Genomic DNA, 16,886 nt, shown 5'->3' on the forward strand with positions numbered 1-16,886 from the left:
CACAACGGACTCCCTCCCACACATGTGCGGATCAAAATTCGAACCCAAGTATTACCGCAAATTATTGTCTGCAGCTTTGTTCTACAAAAATCGATTTTGACATTTTGAGTTTTCTTCGGCGAAAGACTTACTGCCCGTATTGCGGGTAATCCAATAAGAGTTTATCGTGGCAAAGAGCTTGTGTTCTGAAAAAGCTAAGGTCGGTATTACATCAATCCGATAAACGCGCGTCCCCTTGTCTTGGTCGTCCTTTTGCATCAAAGTCACTCCGCTGATAAATCTAAAAATACCGAATTGGGTTTGGAAGTAATTTCTTTTGTCAACATCGAGCTCGGTTCAATTACAGTGATTAGAGGCTGAGCTGGGTGGAGTTAAACTCCGGCCACGATTTATAATGTGGGAGAAAATGATCGTTTTCTCGAGATGACATCGCCAAACGCGTGTTGAGAGCGAAGATTCACAAAGCGAAACCGAAGGTTGCAAGATCGATCAGGGAAATCAATCAGAACGTGGGCGGCCGGCGCAGCGAATTTTCTAAATACAGACCTAATTACAGATAACATTGGCATTACGGCTACAGCTCCAGCGAGACGAATCACTCCGGATTACTTTTCCTCCGTTGTGTTGTATAAAAGCATCTCCATACAATTCCGAGCGAAAAAAGGTGCTCCAGAGGTATTGAATTTTTAAGCGGGCCACGATTATAATATCACGGCAATAATTAACAAACAATGGCAGGAGTTTTACTGATTTAAATTAACAATGGTCTCGATGTAATGGATTGTAAACAAACCGCAGCTGATATTGTAACGTTTGTAATTATTTTGGGGCCGAAAGCTGCAGGTCGTATGTTAAAGATTAGCGCGATATTGCACCGGCATCCAGATACGCTTTTCGATTCGCAAATCGGGTGAAATTGTTTAATTCGCTCGGGCCTGCGAATCGGAAATTCCGGTCGAACTGGAAACAAAGCACCAAAACGATGCTAATTTTTATCGAAAAAATTCATGCTAATTTCTCCAGCCTCGGCGAGCTTTTATTTTTACACGCTTGGCTTCTTCTCCAATCGACCGGAGTTAAGAAATCTTTTTATAGCCTCGAATTACAAAATGTTTAATTTGCATTATCTGGACCGATCAGTGGCCTAAATATTGGATCAATCTACAACTGAATCTATACAATTCACGTGTATTATTAGTTAATGGTCCAATCAAATGCAATTTGGTCCCTACTGGAATGTGAGTGGTACCATTTATTTTTTAATAATTCAAATGGAAGTGATACGATTGTAGCTGGACAGTAATGAATGGAAAGAATAACATGAAATTAATTTTTTCGCTCGTTTACAATTTACATATTGGTTTAATAAAATAAACAGCTTTGAAACTGGATGTTTGTTTCTGACTGATATTTCACAAATGATATAATTTGTGGAAATAAATATTTAACCGCGATTATTAATATTCAGATTTTTCGCATCGGAGGTGATGTCATGGACACAAAGTCAAATAAATTTACATTTGATCATCTTTTCGTGAAAAAAATGACAAAAATAAATATTAGTTTATTTACGAAATATTGGTAATCAAAGGGAGATCAGTGTTGTGTGAGCAATTTATTTAAACAAATCACCGTCGGGGTAATTTGAAAAATTTATTGTTCTTAATTATTCTCATTAATAACCTTCTATCCTGCGTTGGCAATAAATTTCCAATAAATAAAAGCAAGTAGAAACAAAATATAATTGCTTTTTGCTAGCATGCCGCGTTTTATGACGTAACGGTAAACACAACATGTCTAATGTAGCGTAATTATACAGTAAGTGGAAGGAGGAAAAAAAACTACCGTGACACCCCATTAAAAGTTTCTGCAACATTAATTTATCACAATTTTATTTTATCAAGTAGATGAGAAACAAGAAGCAGATACGCAATTAAAAACATTTTAATAGAAATCATTCTACATTCAAGACCAGTCGCTAACAAGCAATAATAACTAATAAAACTAAATCAAAATCTTGCACGGCTCGCTTTTCTTCATCTAAACCACTGAAAAATAAAAACGCACAACTCGTGGTACGGCAGCATTCCTTAGAACTGCTTCTGAAGCGGTTAATCAGTCTTTAATGACAAGCTAGAGCAAAAATATCAATGAAAATGCAACAAAAATTCTAGTAACGCATGCGATGAATATTTTACACAAAGATGGAAACTTTGACTTGACCACGATCAAGTTGTAAAGGAGCTCTCGCACTCGCAACGAACACAAATTTTCAGCAACTAATTTAAAGGCAGGGGAATTAAATTAGCGCCCAAAATGGCCTATCAATTAAATACAAACAAACAAATACAAACCGAGCAGCGTATGCATCATCTCGTTCATTTGCAGGAACTGATCCTGCTGGAACACCGTGTTTACATGGAGCGTTGTAGGCGCGCCACGACGCTACCCTGACCCACTTAATACTTAATGCGAACAGTAATTAGCCAAATTAATATTTAGATAAAAAGGGACAGGATTATTATGAATGGCTTAAACCGATGCCTCACTTTTAAATTAATCACCAAACAAACGTCTCAGAAATTCACTTTGATCAACTCGATCGGTTTATAGCGATTTTTTGTACGCTGTACTCTAATGCCTACTGAAATATGGAGCAGGTAAGCCAAGTATCGACGGAATAATTAAGACAAATCAAGAACCAACGACTGTGGTTTTATTACAGAATTGGAAACGGTTTAATTACTTTAGATTAACAATTTCCAGACCCGGGAACACATGCAAACTGAGTAGTTTTAATTTAATTAAGCATTTTAGGAATGTTTTAATTTAGTTAATACACATGTGAAAAACTGCCGTCATGACTCCATGGCTTTGTAACGTTCTAAGAATATCTTTAGCGTTGGAGGCATGCAATAAAAATTCGTTGAAACTCTGTTATCAAGTTAATTTCTCAGTAGCTGTTATCGCTGTATTAAATATCGCCGATGCAAATTTACAGATGTTTTCTCATGTAAAATGCGCGCTGCAAGAAAACGAAAAAATCTTGGGAAAAACGGGACTCAAATTTCCTGCGTATCGTATTCGCCACATATTGAAACAAATGTGTTTTCCAGGTCGATATTAATCCCATCGTCTCCCTTCCCCAGATCCCTAGCTAATACACTCGCTTGATCCAATTTCCACCCTGAAAAATTCCGGTAGCGCAGCATCGCTATCAGCAGTAAAAAGATAACTTATTAGATATTAAAGATTCGCTTTTAATGTTCTAATCTCGTGCTCCTTTGTGCCTTAATAACTGGAAGAGAATGGCATCCGTTTTTTCCGAAGTTGGCGCCTTTCTGGCCTGCATCTTGCAATCAATTACGCGAAATTTGAGTCGTGTTCTTGCGTTGTTTGCCAAACCTACACATCTTCCGTGATATTAATTTCCGTCTTTAGTAACTGTCAAGTTTGGATTCAGAGGCGTCCGCCAATGAGGGGCATTAGTTCGGAAGAGCGCCATCTGCATTGCAAATAAGCAATTCACTTCGGCTTATGGCAGATTCGCGATAAATTGAGAATAGCAGCGAATAAATCGCCGTGTTGCGGAAGCTTAAACTGTGCCACTTTTGGCATTTTTCACCGAAACTCGCAATTTGGGATTAATTTTATTCCGAAAAAATCGTGTCAACTTGCCGCCTTGTTTACTTATGAGAAGACCATGTCCGATTTACATATTTAGACGATTTGGTCCCGTGACCGGTTGCAAATTTGGTAGATAGCGTTTGATCTGGTGAATTATAAGTGTGGTCGCTGACAGGATTGCGACCTTTAGCATGGTGTCATGTCCATTCAAATGACTACAAATTTCAATAAATTTTCACTCGTGAATTGACTTGGTTTTAGGAGATAACTGCTTGATAATTAACAAGCGCGTGTGAAACGGTTGGTTTTTGCCAATTAGTTGATCCGGCTTTGGCATATTCTCAAATCATTTTTCGATGTATTTTTTAAACCTTGTCAATAGTTAAAACAATAGGGACAGAAAATCATTTTTGAAGATTATCCACGGGCTTTTTGCCAATGCTGGAATACGTGTGGGAATCGTACAAAAATTCCTCAACATTTCAGACCAGATCGAATCATACCTAGTTAGAATCTTGAATTGAACTGTGGAACGTGTAGGCTTTTTATTTGTGAGGAAAAACCGAATCGAGTGAATCATAATTATTTGTAACTAGATAGCAGCACATGGAACAAATAAGTTTTGACTTTTGATTAGGAGCGGACTGCTGCTGCTGACGTTATCTAGAAGATGCAGACGCGACAAGAAGCTGGGTGAAGAAATCGGTCTCCTCCAGCCAACCGGACTGTAAATAACCACGACACGACACACACGTATTACATTACATTCGAATACATTACATATGGTTGAGGTTGCGTCTTCAGTTCTACAACGTGTCTACAGATTGTTAATGTCGAGGACTACGCATTTCGGATTTTTGACAAAACGCCGCTCTTCTCGCTGAAAGAATATTAATTTGTCTGCAAAGACCATGTTTGGGATCGGTGTCGGAAACATAATACCCAGGAATTTATTATTCATTGTTCTAATCTATAATCAATTTTGAGAATGATGACACAAGACATTCTATATGTTTTAAAAGGCTAATCATGGCTTGCGTTCCAATTGAATCACGTCGTAACGATTTTATTTTTGTTGCAGGTAAGCCAATCAGTGATTAGCGACCGTTTAATTTATTCATAGGTAAGTTTTACCGCACGTGAAATAAATAGAAATTTCCGTAACCGATACATGCCAGTGCACAAATGTGATGGGATACAGTTTTTCCGTCCTGCCCTTACAATAATCCATTCCACGTCTCCAGAAACACGTATTTATGGCAAGAGTAAATAAAACAAACGGGAAATAACGTCGATTATTGCTGTGTCGTTGCTGTTTGTTCTTTAATGATGACACAAATTGTTCCTTCTTCGCTCACAATTCGAGTGTAATTTACATGAAATGAACAGAATGGATGTTTGTTAGTTTTTCGGTGGAATATTTGTCATGGGAGCTTGACACCATCACCAATAAAACTAGTCTAATGCGTTATGCCAAGAAGCAGCCGTGCGTCCACTCAATCGCGATTTTGATTGACATCGGATCTGGGACTAGTGGTACCACTATAAGCCTTAATAATTAAAAGCTTTTATTTAACTTGCTCTGTTGTCTGTCTGTCTGTTTCAAATTTTGGAGCCAAATTTTAAAGGGCTCCCGTTGTCCTAATGAATTGAAATTTTGCATACTTACTTAATCTGCGTGACAATGCAATCTTATGTAGTTAAATACCCCCTAAAAGGGGTAAATGGGGTTTTAAAGTTTTATGTTATGTTTACAAATGGGTTTTCGATGTGTACATACCGTAACTGATACCAATATGTTGGTCACTGGGACATATATTAATACCTAATTATTTCCACTATGTTTCGTTACAAATTCATTTATCTTGGACGATAGAGTATAGACACAGAACAGAGGTTAGGATGTGTTTTCAATGCTAACAGCTGCTTTCTAGCACATACCACTAAACAAGTTTGCACAAATTAGCAAAATAATGGTGTGCGAAACTAAATCTCAGAGAAAAAGACGTTTAGAATAAGTAAAGACTAAAAAGCAATAAATAAAAAAATTAAAAAAATGTTTTTTTAGAAGAAAAGCTTTTATTTCAAAGATGCACAAAAAAGTAAAATATAATGTTTTTGTATCAGAGGAGAATATTTTTGCTCACAAATTAGGATTTTAAAATTTACAACAATATGGCATTATCTGTAATTCTGATTACTTTCTTATTAAATTGAGCTCTGGTCCCAAGCTTTTTTAAATTTTAAAATCCTAATTTGTAAGCAAAAATATTCTTCTCTGATAAAAAAACATTATTTTTTACTTTTTAGTGCGTTTTATAAATAAAATCAATAAAATAAATAAAATAAATAAAATAAATAAAATAAATAAAATAAATAAAATAAATAAAATAAATAAAATAAATAAAATAAATAAATAAATAAAATAAATAAAATAAATAAAATAAATAAAATAAATAAAATAAATAAAATAAATAAAATAAATAAAATAAATAAAATAAATAAAATAAATAAAATAAATAAAATAAATAAAATAAATAAAATAAATAAAATAAATAAAATAAATAAAATAAATAAAATAAATAAAATAAATAAAATAAATAAAATAAATAAAATAAATAAAATAAATAAAATAAATAAAATAAATAAAATAAATAAAATAAATAAAATAAATAAAATAAATAAAATAAATAAAATAAGTAAAATAAATAAAATAAATAAAATAAAATAAATAAAATTTATTTATTCGACGAGTTTGAGTGTAAATCGGATGTTGTATTTCACGAGTGGTTTTTTAAACCTCGAGTGATAACGAGAGGTTTACCATCCACGAGGTGAAATAAATGAACCGATTTACACGAAAACAAGTTGAATACAACATTTTTTTTCTTCGAATTAGATTCAACAAGACTTAAAATTGCTTAAAATCTGTTAAAAATAATCTGACGTTTCGTATTGAGAAATGCCAAACAGTTGTCAAAACAGTCTTACAAAGGAGAAAAATCCAAAATTTTGACAGTGCCGAAGAATAAAATAAATAAAATAAATAAAATAAATAAAATAAATAAAATAAATAAAATAAATAAAATAAATAAAATAAATAAAATAAATAAAATAAATAAAATAAATAAAATAAATAAAATAAATAAAATAAAATAAATACATATATAAAAGATAAAATCTTTCTTTCTAAAAAAACATTTTTTATTTTTTTTTATTTTTGTGGGCACTTAATTAAGAACATGAGCACAATTTTTTTCTAACTTAAATTGTCAACAATATCAAACAAGTCTTGGTAAAGGATCACAAGAAATTCAATATTCAAAACTGTTATTAGTTTGAGAATTATTTCAGATGTAACGTGAGAGCCGTCACATACGATAAACATGATAAAATTACGGTGTTAATTAAAAGTGAATACATTACCAACAATATACAAAAGAAACCAACCAGCTGGACCCCTTAAATATACGATTTCGGTTAAAAATCGAAAAAGGGATTGTTTTTAAACAGCTGTTAATAGAGCTGGTAAGGACAATTAATTTTTTGTCAGCAAGTTCTAGCAGGTGCGATAGGAGTTATGGCATTTTATTATCGGATTCAAAGTCGTGATTCAGTATTTATGGCCGATAGGAAGATCTAATTAGGGGCTATTTCTTGTTCCCGCTACGCTTTCCTAGACTGTAATTAAGAAGAGTCCATAATGCACGGAAGCTTCACGCCTTATTCTTTTTATCTTGTTTTGGTGGGAATTAGTTCGGGTCGATTATTTCGATTAAAAACGGTCGACTATGCAGGTGAAAATGTTTGAACGCGATGACAATAAGCCTGATGGAACTATCAGCACAGAGGAAGCAATTAAAATGATGTGTGTATTTTAAAATTATTTTATGGAGGATGCATTGCATCCTGTCAGGTAGGGTCGGTTTTGTCGAACATGCGATTTCTAACTGAATGCAGAAATACGTGCTATTAGTTATGAAAAAATATATAAATTATATGTTCGGGTGGGGTAAATAAAATTATATAAAAATGAAAAGAAGTTGCATGACAATAATTTCCCAAAGCTTATAATTTAAATTCAGTCGACTGGATGTGCTGTGATTTTGATTCCAGTTGCATTAGCAGGGATTATTGCAAAGCTTCCCAATTAATTATTAAAGCCTTGTCCGGTCTTTCTAAAAAGGTGAAACAATACCAGAAAGCTCTGTTCGAATGAAAATTGCAAAGTAAAAGTGAAAGGGTATTATTGTGCTTTTGGCGAGCAAAGATTAATCAAATTTAATGTTGGAAATTTTATTACCTTTTAAAATGAGAGACACATAGGATTATTTATTCATAAGTCAAGAGGAGCGCGGACTTTGTACTCACCGTAAATTTATGTTTGAGCCTAACCACGTAAATTACAAGTAATTCGCATGACGCATCAAACACATGCATTTTCAATTTGTCCTGTCCACGGGTACGTATAAATAATAAACAAGTATAAAAGACATGAACATTAATTTTATTGTCAACGACGGCTTTCTTCGTGACACGGATTAATTTATATCTCGGATTCGCGCGAAGAAAATCTTCATCCGACAAGAAAAACACCCGAATGTGACTTTACTATCGTCGCTATTTATGCCCCTTTTGCTGTAACTAATAATAATTAAGTGTGGCTCTCGCTGAAGGAAATTAAAAACATTTGCTACGCTCTGCTGACTCAAACTATACAGGAAATTCAACCGCTTTGTCTTTCTATATGCTGTTTCCGGCACTAACACCTAAAACAAATATTATGACAAATTACGTGATTTATTTACTCGCCAAAATTAACACCAATATCATAATTAATTGAAAATACCTCAGTGTTGTTCCAGAAATAATTAATCTACTTGGATTATTGGTAATGTACCAAGTTAAATTTTAATGGCCTCTTCGTCGCCGCTTTAACCGATAATTTACTGATTGGTTGGATCGAAACGTGCAAGGACTAAAAATAGGTCCGCGGATTTAATTTTCAGCGAGCGCCTAATTTTTATTTGCCATCTGTTACCTCTACAAACTTGATGAGCGTCGCCGTAAAAATATTTAACTCCCTATATAAACTGCAAACTACCAGGCAAAATTTTCTTAAGGGCTTGGATTATATCTACGCTCGTAAAATTCAAACAACCGAAACATTTTATTCGGAAAATCTCTGCCAAAGTAGCACCTAGCATCGTAAATCATGGCGAAATTTGCTAAAATGCCGGCTAACGAGTACTCCCTCAGGATCCTGAGATTGTGTCCCTGGACTTGTCCATATAACTCTTCACCAGAGGGAGTAATAAAAAGTTTCAGGGGCCAAGATCTCGGAAAAATTAAATTTTTGATTTAAAAATGGTTTGTTATTGTGGAATTTGAAGAGCTGGAGCGATTGGTATGTGTAGGGGCGACCGATTATTGCATACAGTTTTTTATTACCGCAGATTTAATAAAGAATGCTATTCCCGTTGCGTCGTAAAAACTAATCCTTTGAGGTTCTTTTGTCCTGGGCGTGGAGCGCGTTTTTATTTCAAAAATTCTTAACGTTTAGATGGTCGTAGCCATAAAACTGTAAAGAAAAATGACTAACATCTACGTAATAGGGTTTCCACTGTTGGAATATAAAAATCCTCCTTTATATTTACGAAGATTTGTTGTTACATGATTTTATTTCGTACTTAATTGCCGCTTTTACACTGTGTATAAATCTTGGCGCCAATAAAACGCAGATGGCTGGGTCGATGTATGATCGAGTGATTTATTTGCGCAATTTTTAACTGAGAAGTCATTGTTGGAAGCATTAAATTCTATTAGCTTGACCATTACGCAATATTAATTCGGGATTTTATGAAGGACCTTCCTCGTAAATTGGTCGAGTTAATCGTCGACGACGTCTTTTGCACTGTTTATGTCGTGCATTACGTTTACATTTATATGATAATAGGTTGCTCCACCGCTAAGCGCTCTAGTGTTAAGTGGACAAACAACAATTCCACCGTTTCTGACGACAAGAAATTCACTTTCATGCGTTGATAATTAAGCCATAAAAGCGACTTTAAAACGGTCTCACTAACAAAGTAAGGCGCGACGACGATAAAAAGCATTTTTTGTGTGGGCAATACCCGACTCCGGACTCCGGACTGCTTGATATCAACCACTAACAGATCTCAATCCGCGCCATAACCGGAAAATAAACTACGACAACTCGCGGGTATTTAACCATCTTTTAACCCATAATTAACATTATTTACTGCGACTTGGTGTTCATTAAACGCGGAACAGCAAGACAAAGTGGTCGAACATTCTTTTAACGGACACCATTTAATTAAATTTCTTGGAAACCCGACCACGAGGGATCAATCACTCCCTAATCGACCATATCTATGCAGAAAATTTATGAAAAATCGATTTATTTTAACAGCGAATTAGTTCCAAAGCAAAAAAATGTAATGGCCAAGAGTAAATTAATGTCCGTCTTTTGTGGCCGGTAATATATGTCATCTAATTTAACGATCGCCGAGATCTCCTCCATCCTAAGCAAGCACATATAAGGTCGCCTACTACAGTTTTTATGTGTATGCTTGTAATCAAAAAAGCCAAGCATCACTCGAGAGATTCATTGTTGAAAGCATTTCTTGGTGAAACACCTCACCTCTCTATCTCCCATTGTGAGGCCGGACAATAAAGCATCAAGCAGTAAAAGTCACTTAACAACAACGAAAAAAATAAATTTTCTTTTAGGCAAATAGTAAAATTTCGCACTCAAAAACTTAATTCGCGTAAAACGGCCATAACTCTTGATATTACAGGGACGTAAAGAGCTGCACACCACACTTGGAGCATTTCGCATGACAAAAGAAAGAAAATATCCGAACGATTCGGAGGATTTGTGAGCGAATGAGAGGGCAGTCGGTGGGGCCATAGTGCAAACGGAGACGCCACATCTTCCACATGCTCCTAAGATGAAAATCTTGTCATCTAAGTGCTTGTGGGAACTCAGTGAGAATGTTAACACATGTGCTCACCTCTTCGAGGATGCCCTTCCAACTTTATCCACACAAAACGTTTGCTCATTGCAGCCAGGACTATTGATATTTAAATCCGTTCCCCACGCTTCGGGATAATTTTTTTGAATAATTTAGATCGCTAATAAAATTCCTGATATTTATGGTACCTGCTTAGGTTGTCGTTTGAAGTAACTCAATTTACTCTTCTCGGTGAGTTTATTCGGTCTTGTGAAAAATATTTACAGAGTTTTCATGGTTGAACTACGTTGCTTTGGTGATGGGAGAAAGTCACGTCAGCAAGAAGTCGTAAAGTAAGTTATTAAAGCAGAAAACTGATAAAATGTGTAATTAAACTTATAGCGTCCATTAGACACCGTCACCAAATTACGTAAAACGCTTGTCGACTAATTTCATCGATAATAACTCGGTGTAGCCTAAACGCTACTTTTAGTTTCTCTTAATTGAGTTCTCATCGTTGACAATGTCAGGAATTTGGTGGCTGTTTTGGACACAGTATAAATATGTTCGTTATCGGTCTGGAATCTTAACAAAAATTCAAAACTTGGAAGCACTTTCGTCGTTATGGCAGGAACGTGGCTCGTTTTTGCGCATTTTTTTCTTTGTCTCAAACAGGTCTTCAGATGCAGACTTGTACTCGTGTAGTGACATCTTCTACCAACATTTTTTATACAAGTTTGGTAATTTCTCGTCGAACTAACATTTGCAAGCTATTGGAATTTTGAAACAGACTTGATGTTCGACAAAGTAAACTCGTATTTCCAACGTTTTAGGATAGTTAGCATCTCTCACTAATGGAATTCGCTAGTTTAATATTTTAGTTCAATACTTGCAAAGTAAACACTGTCTTACCAAGTTATATACCAGATAAGTGTGTGTAATAAGAAACACTCGTGTTGCGATGTGATGTTTGTCTTGTAGATAATTTTTGGGTTTAGAGTGGCAACAAATAAAGATGCAATTGCGTTGTTTGGTACTCATTTTATTATTTTTATTTACGCATCAAGCGCCGGAAATCGTCTCTATTAGAGGTAATGACAATAGAATTATTTCAGTGGTGCGGCATTAAAAATTCATCATGTGCTGTCCGAGTGAGTGGCCGAGGTCCAGTTTTTGTGAATGAGCAACATTTGCCAACAAAATACTCTTTATAGTGATTGAATGACGAAATCGCTGCTTTTTTGTTTGCCCCGTCAATTAAATAATAGAGCTAAATGGGCGAGTTGTGTTGTGGTCCCTGATGGATATCTTCGTGGTTACCAATCAATCTTATTTGGTTTATATTTTCTTTTCATGTAAAGTGGGTCTTTTTTATGTTTGATGGAAGATTCAAGAAATATTTTCCGAGTTTGTCGAGGGATTTCTCGACATAAAAAGCGTTTCTGCTCCAAATTGAAACATCGAATAGTTTTTGCCCGTCCGATTGAAAATTATTCATCTTCTGAAAGCAGCTATTTGTGTCAAATTATTCATGCTTTGTAAGACGAACTTCAATTACGTTTACCGTTCGGTCGAGTTATTTCTCACGTTTCATTTGTGGGGCCATTGTAATGCGGTGTTTGACAAATCGTGATTTCCTTACAACAATGCATAAAAATAATTAATCTACGTGAAAGAACGCGACTCGTTTTTTTTTTTTTCACCGAGCCTCGAATTTTGATTTGTGCAATGGCCATTAGAAAAAACCGTAGCTTGTTCAATGTTTTTAATTAATGGCGCATTTAGCGGATTAAAAATGGATGAAGGGGTTACTTTTATTCACGTTATCGCACCAATCCTTGGCGGGATGAGAACAATGGGGCGAATTTGTTGAGTTTGCGGTCGGGCCTTTAGAAAAACACCGCACAAAACGTAAAAATCTCAAAGGATATAAAATTTTTAAAGAGTGACATCATTCGTTCGGAGTTTAATTCCTTTAAAAGCTACTCTACAAACATTCCGTTTTATCCGATCCCTAGCGGCGGTGTTTGAGATTTAATTACACTCTCTATCTAGATAGAGCAAGGGAAAATAGTGACTTTGGGTCCTTATCAGACGGCCCGAGAAGGCGTACCTGAGCACATGGGCACGCAATATGTAAAGTATATTTACACACCATCATATTTTCATTCAATATTTGCCTCTGAATAACTCGTAGTACAGCCAAAGCAGTGTTTAGTCGGATGTGCAAATAAAGGATTTGCTGCGGTGCAATTTTTTCACGAAATGAATACATAGCAAAGCTGCGATTGTTCCGGTCAAAGCTTCCCAACAATAAATACGAGAGCCAAATGGTGCTTAAAATTTGTCTGAAAATGAAAAATCGCAAATCTTGTTTATGCGTGGGATCCGGGAACATAAACATATTGCACTGAATCAACAATTTTACTTCTTATCGCAGCTAAATGTGTTACACACATAATATTTGCGCTTCGAATTCGCTCCATTTCACAGTTTTTAATAAAGCTGAAATTCTGTAAATATTTCCAGTTCAAACACAAAATTTGTGAATATGCTTGAAACGTATCCACTTGATGCTGTATTTATTTTAAAGAGGAGACAATAAAAATTGTGGCCAAATTGTCCAATTAGGAGAACAAACGGAAGAATGCAGGGTGTGAACAAGTTTAAAAAGTCAAAAACCGTAATGGCTTTATAATAAAGTGTTGTAGAGACACAGTCATATGGAAACTCCACTAACAAGCCTTTTGCCTCTTAATTTAAAATCGGAAATACTTTTTCATCAAGCTCGTTTATTCTGAAACTGACGCGTTAATTTAGATGGGAATGTCATCGAGCATAAAACGCGATCAAGCTAATTGGGCAAATTGTTCTCATTAAATTTGAACAATGAGAGGCACTAATTTTTATTAAATAAGAAAACTTAATGCCCGTTTTAGTCTCGCCAGCTTAATTCGAGTGAGTCTCACCCCAGAAAAACATATAACAACTCGTACTTTAAAACTAGATCAATCTTGGAGTTTTCCTGGGAGTAACGTCGTCTCAGCGCATTCGCATAATGTGTCTGACGACCGTCTGTTTCAGTTGGTATGACACAAGATTCCTTCGTACACATTCCAATTTACTTATTCCATGATTTATGTTTACTTCTATGTAAATTTATGCGCTTTTATAGCAACTTTATGAAACAAAGCGAATTACGAAACATGATAGTGTTCTTTGGATTTATCGTCGACGCGTTTAATAACATATGGAAGAAAACAGTGTCGACTCATGTGGATTGCTCGACATGTGGTTAATTTGCTTCCTGTCATCGAGATAATAAAGTTAAAGAGAATAGCAATTGAAAATACGACGGGCCGGCCACTAGAAAAACCAACAAAATGCAGTAAAAGTCACCTGCTTAAACAGAACTTGTAAAATTACTCTGCCAGTTTAAATTTAAGTTTTTGGTGACTATAATTTAGTAGAATTTTAAACAATTAAACTGGTGACGTTTTTAGGAAAGCTGTAATAAATTAATTATTAACAATAGCTTGAACGAGACAATAAACAATGGCAAAGAAAGCCGAAAATCAATGAAAAAATTTGGCTGTGTGGAACATTTTGTGGAATAAAAATAGTTTTATCTACATGATAAACGATTCGTAATTATATAGGATTAGAAACGTGAAGTTTGTGTTTCATGTGGTTGAAATTAGCGCTTCCTAACACTTGTTTTTTTATTTATGTAGGAATCTTGTACGCACAAATTAGAAGTTGAATAGGCCGATACTGTAACACCATTAGTCTTTATGTCTGAATAGAACGAAAAAAAGGAAATGTACACCTTAACAAAGCGAGGACGTTTACTATTTTGACAATGGTTACTCATTGTCCTTTTCGTACAAGTTGATATATTACGGGCATAATATATTTAACCTTGTCCAGTTCTGGAATTTATTTCGAACCTGAACTTGCGTACAGTCTAGTCGGAAACTAGTTATAAAGAATCGTATTAAATTTCAAAGCCGTAATGTATATTTTTATAGTACAGGTCAGGGTGAGTTATAAAAATTTCGGTAACCGGATTGTTCGGTGAAGTACAGCTGTCTTCATCTGAAAGTGATCAATAATGATAGCTCGTCAGCTACAAATGGCCGGAATGTTGGAAGAAACGGTCAGTATAAATAACTTCTCGAATTGTGAACTTTTTCGTGAGATAGCTGTACAAATAATGTAATAGTCCCTTTAATAAATTATCGCGAGCCAGTGAGCATGTGTATAGGCTCCTCTTATTTATCTCTGGCGTTCAAAACTTGCCACGTGTAATTTGAAACGAATGACAAAGAGAGGAAACTTTTGATATTCATTATTAACGCACCAGCGGTGCTGTGGTCCTTGCTTAAGTAGCAGGAGAAATAATTCCTCCTGTAGCAAGACTTGAAAATTCCATTATCTGAAAATAGGGAAATGAATGAATATTTTAGTCGAATGAAGCCAACTTGTCAGCGTTACATCATCTTGATTGGGGATATTATTCCCAACAAATAGACGAAACCGCCCTTATGGCGGCCGATTACGATCTATTTCTAAGCTTACAAACAAGCTCTTTGTCAAATTTATAAAGTCACCGTAATATTCTGAATTAACGGCGACGTGCCCACCACACAATCGTTAATCAAAACGTTTTTTAGCAGAACATACCCTAAATTTCATCCCATCCCTTGACGGCAGGGTAGAGTATTCCCAGCGGGAAGCGCTGCATAGTTACTGGCGTAGAAAGCGAAAACTTCGGGGACGTACGACCTGTTCTCATGGGCTGGAGACAACAATGGACACATTCTTTTCCAGTCAAACTCGCCGCAATCTGTGCCGCAGCCTTTTTGCCACCATTCATCCAACACTCGCCCTCACAGGGGGTGCCAGATTCGCCCTCGCCGTAATTATCGGTATTGTTACATAACGCCAAATTAATAATTGGGCTTTTGACGATTTCAAATTCTCCGAATACTTGCCTTTATTGTTATTTGAACGTGGACGCGCAACAAAAACACGACATGAAGGTGTAATTAGTGCAAATTAAGCAAAACAGCCATCTGCGAAGTAACTGAATATTTTGCACACAATTTACACTACCCGGCAAACTGTTATAGACAAACAAAAATCGACAACTAACAAGTTTGTGAGAGCATACTTGGAAGTTTGGGAGCCTTCCCAATGCAAAACCTTCACTAATGAAGTATTAACTGTTTTCGTCTTGTTCTTGTCCGTTTAGTGCCGGAAAAACTAGCTCGGCTTTATAAAATTAACTTCCTTAATCGAAACTTTGCAGGCATTATTTTCCTGCATGGATTGGTCTTTTGTGTAAGTTGTGTGGAGACAAAGCTCATGTAAAGTTGTCCCTTTATCGGGCGAAAACTCCTGATGTGTCAGAAAGGGACATTGGCGTTCACCGGAGCGCGGAGTCAACAACTCCGGGAAATTTTCGTTGGCTCGTCGTCGTCGTGCAGAGGTGGCGTGAAATTTCCGTGATAAGATTAACGTCCCTGAACTCGAACGGCCAACCCGTGAAATACACGCGTCCAAACAAACGACTATTTGATGCAAATGAAATCACTTACTTAGCTCGCGTTGTCATTATCAGATTAAGAAGCAGTTTGATAACGACGGTCAATTCTTTACCATCGATTTATAAATACGCAACAAGTCCGCAATAATTGGGCCCATGGTTAATTGGATGTTTGATTGTTGCTGCAAATGGGGCGTGCCCTCTTAACAGTAACGAGGCTTTTTGCCAAAGGAGCTGATGCGGTATAATTAGGTGAGTTTTTGGGTTTATTGGCTGGTGGGCCAGATCCATGTCCAATTACACGATTTCGGTTCTTTTCGACGGAATAAATCTCCTGGTCACGAACTAACATCGATTCAGCAGGAGGATACAAGGAAATGCAAAAAGTATGGCAACTGTTCGTGGAATATAACAGATTTTGCAACTCATATTCTTCCGAAACTGGGGGAAAACACGAAACTAACCTCCGACTTTTAATTAGTTTTTGTGTAAAACGATGAAACCTATATTCTCGCTTGGCTACCTTATATAATATATTGGTCATATTTTAATCTGGTCGGGGGCTATTAAAATTCACAAAAACAAAGAAGTTAAAAAACTTGTCTGTCCGACACAAAGGCCATTAAACATATCCGACGATTTTATTTGACCACGCGGCCGTATTTCTCGACCGGTCGTCCATCAATAATATTCTGAATCCAACCCTGTCAACAATAATAAATGCCAACGAC

The 16,886-nt window shown here is 35.8% G+C and overlaps 1 long non-coding RNA gene across 1 annotated transcript in view; it reads left to right on the forward strand.

The window, feature by feature from the left end:
* Nucleotides 1-16,886, forward strand: part of LOC135265850 (uncharacterized) — a 61,715-nt gene that overhangs the window by 19,321 nt on the left and 25,508 nt on the right. Inside the window, exon 2 of the long non-coding RNA XR_010333687.1 lies at nucleotides 4,709-4,750. This is a non-coding gene — a long non-coding RNA (uncharacterized LOC135265850). The remainder of the gene's footprint in view (nucleotides 1-4,708; nucleotides 4,751-16,886) is intronic.

This window comes from Tribolium castaneum, chromosome 4 (assembly GCF_031307605.1).
Source record: "Tribolium castaneum strain GA2 chromosome 4, icTriCast1.1, whole genome shotgun sequence".
Lineage (NCBI taxonomy): Eukaryota > Metazoa > Arthropoda > Insecta > Coleoptera > Tenebrionidae > Tribolium > Tribolium castaneum.